General features: G+C 39.1%; 1 pseudogene; it reads right to left on the reverse strand.

Annotated features, from left to right (window-relative positions):
• The window catches only part of LOC136846107 (innexin inx2-like), a 20,905-nt pseudogene that overhangs the window by 3,998 nt on the left and 9,407 nt on the right, over positions 1-7,500 (reverse strand).

Here is a 7,500-nt window from a genome sequence, read left to right on the forward strand (position 1 = left end):
GAAATATATTGTATAAGGACCAACTCTGTACATTTGGAGGGTAATCCATTTAGTAATGGCGGTCCAAATCATGACTGGGATTACAATCCGAACTGATATGTGCTGAAATCATTTTTATACGTCGGTCATTACAGAGTGCGATAACTAAACCTCGTCTCTAATAATAACAATAACAATGAATAAGATCAAATCTGCTTAGATACCGAGTTTTCATTTACGCGAAAACAAAACAACAACACCCCAGGTGGGGGGGGGTGTTGTGCCATCAGTGCACCTCACGTGGTGCACTGTAGGCATTACTTAAGGTTCTTTGCAGCGTTCCTTCGACCCCTAGCTGCAATCCTTTTCATTCCCTTTACTGTACCTCCGTTCATACCCTCTTTCTTCCATCTTACTTTCTTTAACCCTCCCCTAACAATTGTTTCATATTGCAACTGCGAGGTTTTCCTCCTGTTACACCTTTAAAAGCTTTTTTCCCTCTCAATTTTCCTTTCAGAGCTGAATAACCTCATAGGTCTCAGCCCTTGGCATCACGCCTAAATTTCATATTACAACTAACGGCTGTTATCAAGAACGTGACAGAAAGCTGTGCATATCAGAGTTAAAACCGGATACTGAAAATCGGGAATGGTAGGTACTGGTCTTTCCTACCAAGGTCATGACGAGTTGACGGTTTTCGTCGAAGTTTTATCTTGCTCAAAAATGTTTCGAGTATATAAGTCCTTCACTGCCCTAAAATGGAAGACTGCAGTATCTGCAAAAATACAAAACTGAGAAAAATGGCAGATGATGCAGTTTTCCCTTGCCTTACTACTGATTTTGCAGATACTGCAGATGGGACCCCTAAATACTAGTGGAAAGCACTGAAGAATCATTCTGAAACTGCAGTAACTTGTTTATTAGTGTTTCACGAGCCCAATAGGTGGCCTATCTCAATTTCGAAAATTTTCCAGATACTGCAGTTTTCCATTTTAAGGCAGCCTAGGTCACCTTCATCCTTAACGAGATATCGAGAATCACGTAAGCCAGCCACCCCGAATTAGGGTTAAATCAATTAACTGGAGGGTATTTCACGCAGGAGTTTGAGCGAAGGAAAAATTATCATTAAATACACACACAATATACACGAATTTCATGACAAAATACACGCACAAATATACATAAATAAAATAGATTAAATTTCATGATTAAATATACGCACAAATATATATTAGTAACTAAAAATATACATTCATTTGATAAAATGAAGACAGGATCAAAAGAGTTTACATTTGTTATGAATGAAACGATAAGAAAACAAAACTTTTGAGTGATATGTTAAAGTAACTGTGTTTGACATATAAATAGATTTTTTCTTTTGAGAGGCCAACGACGCAGGCAAACTAATACCTCATCTAGCCCAGGTTTGATGGAATCCAGGAAAAAGGAAAAGGGAATGAAAGAGAACTGGACTTAACCTCGAAAGAAGAGACAGCAGATGATAATAAGTGCATGAGAAAATTGATGACGACACGCTCAAACAAATGCACCGAATCGAGACCTCAGGAGACTCTGCCTTTGAACAGGGAGATGAAAACTCACCTTCTCGTTGATGATGTTCGTAGCTATGAGGCACATCACATCCTTGACCTGTATTGTTCCAGAGGCACCGAAACTCTTGAAGGTACACTTCGCCATCTTGGGGAAGACCAAAGACATCGGGTCGGTGCGATTCTCGGGGTCCAGGCTGGCTATTTCAATTATCTGGCGAAAGGAGAAGAACCGTCTTATGAGCTTCGATTTAACATTGGCTAATAGAAAACCAGTAAAAATGCGCCCAAGTTTCTTCAGCGCAATCGAGTTTCCTGTACAGCGTATACTCAAGGCCACCGAAAATAGATCTTATCTTTCGGTGGTCTCGGTATAATGCTGTATGAGCTGAGGCCCATGAAACTCTCAGCCGGCCTTGATGGCCTGTGTTGTTGCGTTGCCAGACGCATGATCATGGCTAACTTTTACCTTAAATAAAATAAAAACTACTGAGGCTAGAGGGCTGCAATTTGTTATGTTTGATGACTGGAGGGTGGATGATCAACATATCAATTTGCAGCCCTCTAGCCTCAGTAATTTTCAAGATCTGATGGCGGACAGAAAAAGTGCGGGCAGGTAAAGTAAGGACGGACAGACAAAGCCATCTCAATAGTTTCCTTTAACAGAAAACTAGAAAGTATATAATTTAAGTTAAAGTTCCAAGAGACCTGACATTAAAGAGCTGACAAACAAGAAGAAATCCCGGGCATAAGCATATGTATGTCTTAAAATAGTCAACACCAGAAAATGACCACAAATAGTCACAGTTCCACTTACGCTGGATCCATAGGTGAGGAACTCGCCTCCTAGGAAAGTGTCCGTGAAGAAGAGCATGCTCACGACCACGGCCAGATTAAGGAATTCACAGAAGAAGAACTTGTTGGCCCAAGAAGCATGTCTGTCCATGTGGTTTGTGATGTACTGCACCAGTGCCTTGAACCTACGCAAGTGAAGAGGCCGGTACATGAGTGTTTTAGTAGAGCAGTTATTCTCAAACAGGGTGCCGCGGCATCCTGGGGTGCCACGGATAGTGCCTAGGGGTGCCGCAAGATTGTCATGAATTTTGTCTTGGCTAGATCGTTTTAATGAACATTTGTAAAAAAAAAAAGGTTTGTAGCAGTCTTCATATAATTATTCTCAGTTTGTCTACTTTAATATATATACTGTACGTATATATATATGTGTGTGTGTGTGTGTGCGTGCGTGTGTGTGTGTAATTCTAATAGCCACAATGCCCTCTTGACTTCTCGAATTCTTATATATTCTTATATACATATTTGCTTAAAGGTGATTATCATGTTTTTTTATATTAGTCTGCATTTATATAACGCTTCAGTTATCTAATTCTTCTGATACGCTCTTTGCTTGTACAGTATATTTCTGCATTTACGGTGTGATGATTCTGGTTTGAGAATGGATAATAACTTTATTCACTAAACAAGAAATTAATTCATGCGATATGGCGGGATGGTGAAGAAGGGGTGCCACGGTAATGATTACGTTAGTTAGGGTGCCATCACCAAAAAAAAAGATTGAGAACCACTGTAGTAGAGCATATCAGACATACTTTGACATGTTTTTTACTTTTAGATTGTAAGCTCTCGTACACTGAACATCTTTAGCTGAAGGACGGAATAGGTTTCTCTTAAGATGCAGTAAAAGCCGTTGCAATACAACAATGAGAGATACTGTTTCGGTCTTTCAAGTGCCTGATTAGACATGACTATTTTGAGAGGTATCAGAACTTAACTAGGTGAATATATCAGCAGCAAATGGAAGCTGAAAAGTCACTAGCATCATTGTGTATGAAGAATACTTTTCATGATTTACCCTGCTTTCTCAAGAAACATTTTTTTTTAGATTAGTAGACAAATATAAAAGTCACTCATAAAATCATGTTAGAAAAAATTACTCAGGTTTTACACTCCACGTACTTTTGGCAGAAAAGCTTCCCAGTGGTTCGATATACACAGACACCTTAATTATAAGGTGCCCACGGAGCCAGGTAGCTTACCTTTCCTCTCGATTGAAGTAGATTTTAAGATTGGCCCCGAGATAGTCCTTTATCGATACATCCTGGATGACCTCTCTGAAGAAACCCCCTCCCACCTCTTCCAGAGCCAGTGGGGTAGGTAGAACAAGAGGCCCTGGGAGAAAGACAAAGGAACGTATTGAATGGAATGGAAGATAGAATTTAGGCCAAAGGCCAAGCGCTGGGACTTTTGAGGTCACTTAGCGCTGAAAGGGAAATTGAGAACAGAAAGGTCTGAAAGGTGTAACAGGAGGAAAACCTCGCAGTTGCACCATGAAATAATTGTTAGGAGAGGGTGGAAAGTAAGATGGAAGAAAGAGAATGCGAACGGAGGTACAGTACAAGGAATGAAAGAGGTTGCAGCTAGGGGCCGAAGGGACGCTGCAAAGAACGATAAGTAATGTCTACAGTGCACCGCATGAGATGCACTGGCGGCACTACTCCCCTACGGAAAGAGAACGTACTGTTTATTGTCTGTTTTTTGGGGGACCATTTTATCTGACTATCTTTTAATTGAATACAAGGTTTATTTACTACCTCTCAAATAAAAGCGAGATGTAAAATCATTAAGATAAACGGAGACCAGTATAGGATATATTAGATAATATACCCCTGTTGATATTCCATCCAACAATTCTCCCTAACCACAAGGACTTCCCTCTTGACAAAGCTTTCTTTAATTTCGTTCAGCTAATCAATAACCAACCCTTTTCATATTTACTCCTACTCATTTCAGCTTCACAGTCAATCAGTCAATTCACACGAGACTCACGATTTCATTCAACCCATCTGTAGTCTCACCTGTAAAAACAGCACGAAAGGAACCCACTGGTAATAGGCGTGCACGGTGATCTCTTCCTCCACCCCGCGGCCTCTCACGGGCGGGCCGACTCCCGGGTGGGGCACGTCCACTCCTACTTCGAGTCCGTGCAGTCGGTCCACGGTGAAAGTGCCCATGATGAAGCAGTACTCGTTGACGACGTCCGTGCTCACGCCGGAGGCCATGCAGTCGATTTTCTTACCTTTGGGAGAGAAAATCAGAATTGGATCTGATCGTCTTAATTAGGGAATGATTCGGTTGTAAGTTGAAATCGAACTGAATTGAATTAAACTGAGTACAGGATTTAGGCCAAAGGCCAGGCACTGGGACCTATGTGGTCATTCAGCGCTGAAAGGGAAATTGAGAGTAGAAGGGTTTGAAAGGTGTAACAGAATGAAAACCTCGCAGTTGCACTGTGAAACAGTTGTTAGGGGAGGGTGGATAGCAAGAAGGAAGAAACAGAATATGAACAGAGGTACAGTAAAAGGAATGAAAGGGGTTGCAGCTAGGGGCCGAAGGGACGCTGCAAAGAACCTTAATTAATGCCTTCAGTGCACCGAATGAGGTGCACTGACGGCACTAACCCTCTGCGGGGAATGATTCAGCTTTAAGTTGAAATCAGTATGGTGACCAAGCAATCAATGTCCTTCGCTTTCTTGGGTAAATTCTTGGAAATAAAAGAAAATTACTGGGAGCAATGAAGAAGTATATTTTGTTGAATTTATGATAACGATAACAGCAATAAAGTTGGAATCCGCGGGGGGGGGGGCAAGTAATCGAAGGCGTTGATTTTCTTAAAAAAATAAGACTGAAAACTTACAAGCTAAGTTGAAGTATATTTTAAAGTTTTCAAAAGAATATTTGATTTATGAAGTTATAGTAGTTAAGGGATTGTTAAAAATGGATGCATCATGATAGGGCTAATGTGTGAATTGGAAATGGCTTCTTACAAATGGGGAATCGGTATATATATTATACTGGACAGGATATGGTCAAAGATCTTGCTTATAACTTTAGGGTATCAAAAATATATCAAATCTGATAAAATTACGTAAAGTTTGAGCTTTTAATTCAGCCAAAAAAGCATACCACTGACACCTTATCAAAGCTAGAAATAATTTTATAAAGATAATAAGAGAGAGAGAGAGAGAGAGAGAGAGAGAGAGAGAGAGAGAGAGAGAGAGAGAAGCTCCCTATCCAGGGGATTTAACACGCACTTGATATAATCAACTGCGCCCATCTTCGAGACTGTCGTCAACAACATTTAGATAATTAAAAAAAAATAATAATGAGACTCTCCTTCGGTGTCCGATAAGAAATGAGATCACGAGTGATAAGGATTTATAAGTATTATATCTTGTAAGACATTTATAAGACCACAGCCTATTTCTGCTGTGGCTGTTTTACACTGCGTCTGATTTATGCGATAAATAATGCGCATTTGTTTCAGTAATGGTTCTACTGCATTCGGTATCAAAAGTCATTTAGACTATGATTGCCATTTTGTATTATAAAAATATACATAATTATAAGAATAATGATATTAATTATTAGTGCTTAGGTCAACCACCCTGATTACACAGCCCACCACTGTCGACTAACAGCCAAGTACACAACACTGTAAGTCAACAGAAGCTTATTTAATTTTCCAAGATAAGAATTCAGATCGGCCATACCCCCATCCGCCCCACATCATCCCCTTATCCCTCGAATCTTGCTATAGAAGCCAGGTTAATATGGTTTGTCCAAGGGGACCACAGGAGAGGTGTCGTAATAATACATATATATATATATATATATATATATATATATATATATATATATATATATATATATATATATATATATATATATATATATATATATATATTTTACAAATATTACTGCTGTTCACTCTCGTAACTTTGATTGTAAAAATATCAGCCTGACTGAGACCGGGAAAAGACGTTGTCTATATAGGAGCGTCTTCAGTTCAAACCTTAACGTCCGTTGGAGAACGAGATAGGTAAGTTAGGCCTTTCACCCTATAGGAAAATTTCCCTATCAGCCTTAAAAATAGGTGGTCCTAAGGTCCTTTTTCCTTTCTACCTGTCTTTGGGCGAATGTTTTTAACAAGAACTACGGACGCCTGGGGTGACTGTTTTTGACCTAGGCCGGTCAGGGAACTTCAGAGAGACTGGAGCATTCGAAGAGACCACACGTGCGACGGGGCCTCTTCTCCCTTTCTTTGTCTATTATTCTATTAGTGAAGTGAAGAAGCAATTGCGAAGACTCCTCTCGGCGGTGGTTGGTGCGCTAACGTTCATCCTAAGGTAAAGTCGCTTTTTGTTCAAAACTTCGCCCATTCTTTTATCTTTTTTCTGTATTTCACATTTCTTTTGTTTCCTCCTTCATCCCCCACTTACGGTATATGTGTTTACGAAGTCTAGATTAAGCCAAACTATTATATTGTTAGCTTCAACCCCGTTATTCCAGTAAAATACCTAGGTTAGGGTAAGCAACACAGTTTTAAGTTTCGATGCTTTTGTATGCCTCGCGTCCGAATGTTTGGAAGAACTGTTGCGTTTAAAATCAAATTCATCTCAAATATTCTTGTTAAGGTTAATTACCCTTAACTGGCGACCTTTGGCTAATTAACGACTGTCTTTGAGGTTAACTTTTGGCTTCAAGTGGCAGGTTACGTGTAATCTTGGTTTGCAGGGCCGTAAAAATTACGTAAATTGAATAATACATGATCAGCCAAGACCTCACACGTAACAATAATATATATATATATATATATATATATATATATATATATATATATATATATATATATATATATATATATATATATATATATATATATATATATAATGGAAATAATGATCACATCAGTACATGTTTCACAAAAATAATTTTCAAACTCACTGGGTGTGTGTGTGTGTGTGTGTGTGTGTGTGTGTGTGTGTATCTGATGGTGTGTGCATACTCACAGTTCAAAAACCCATAGAGTTAATAAACAAAGACATACTTAAAATTTACCAAAATTTTAAAGCAAAAATTTCATAGTAAGATCCTTGAAATCTTGAAAACTTGT

The sequence above is a fragment of the Macrobrachium rosenbergii genome, chromosome 14, assembly GCF_040412425.1.
Source record: "Macrobrachium rosenbergii isolate ZJJX-2024 chromosome 14, ASM4041242v1, whole genome shotgun sequence".
NCBI classification, from domain to species: Eukaryota; Metazoa; Arthropoda; class Malacostraca; order Decapoda; family Palaemonidae; genus Macrobrachium; species Macrobrachium rosenbergii.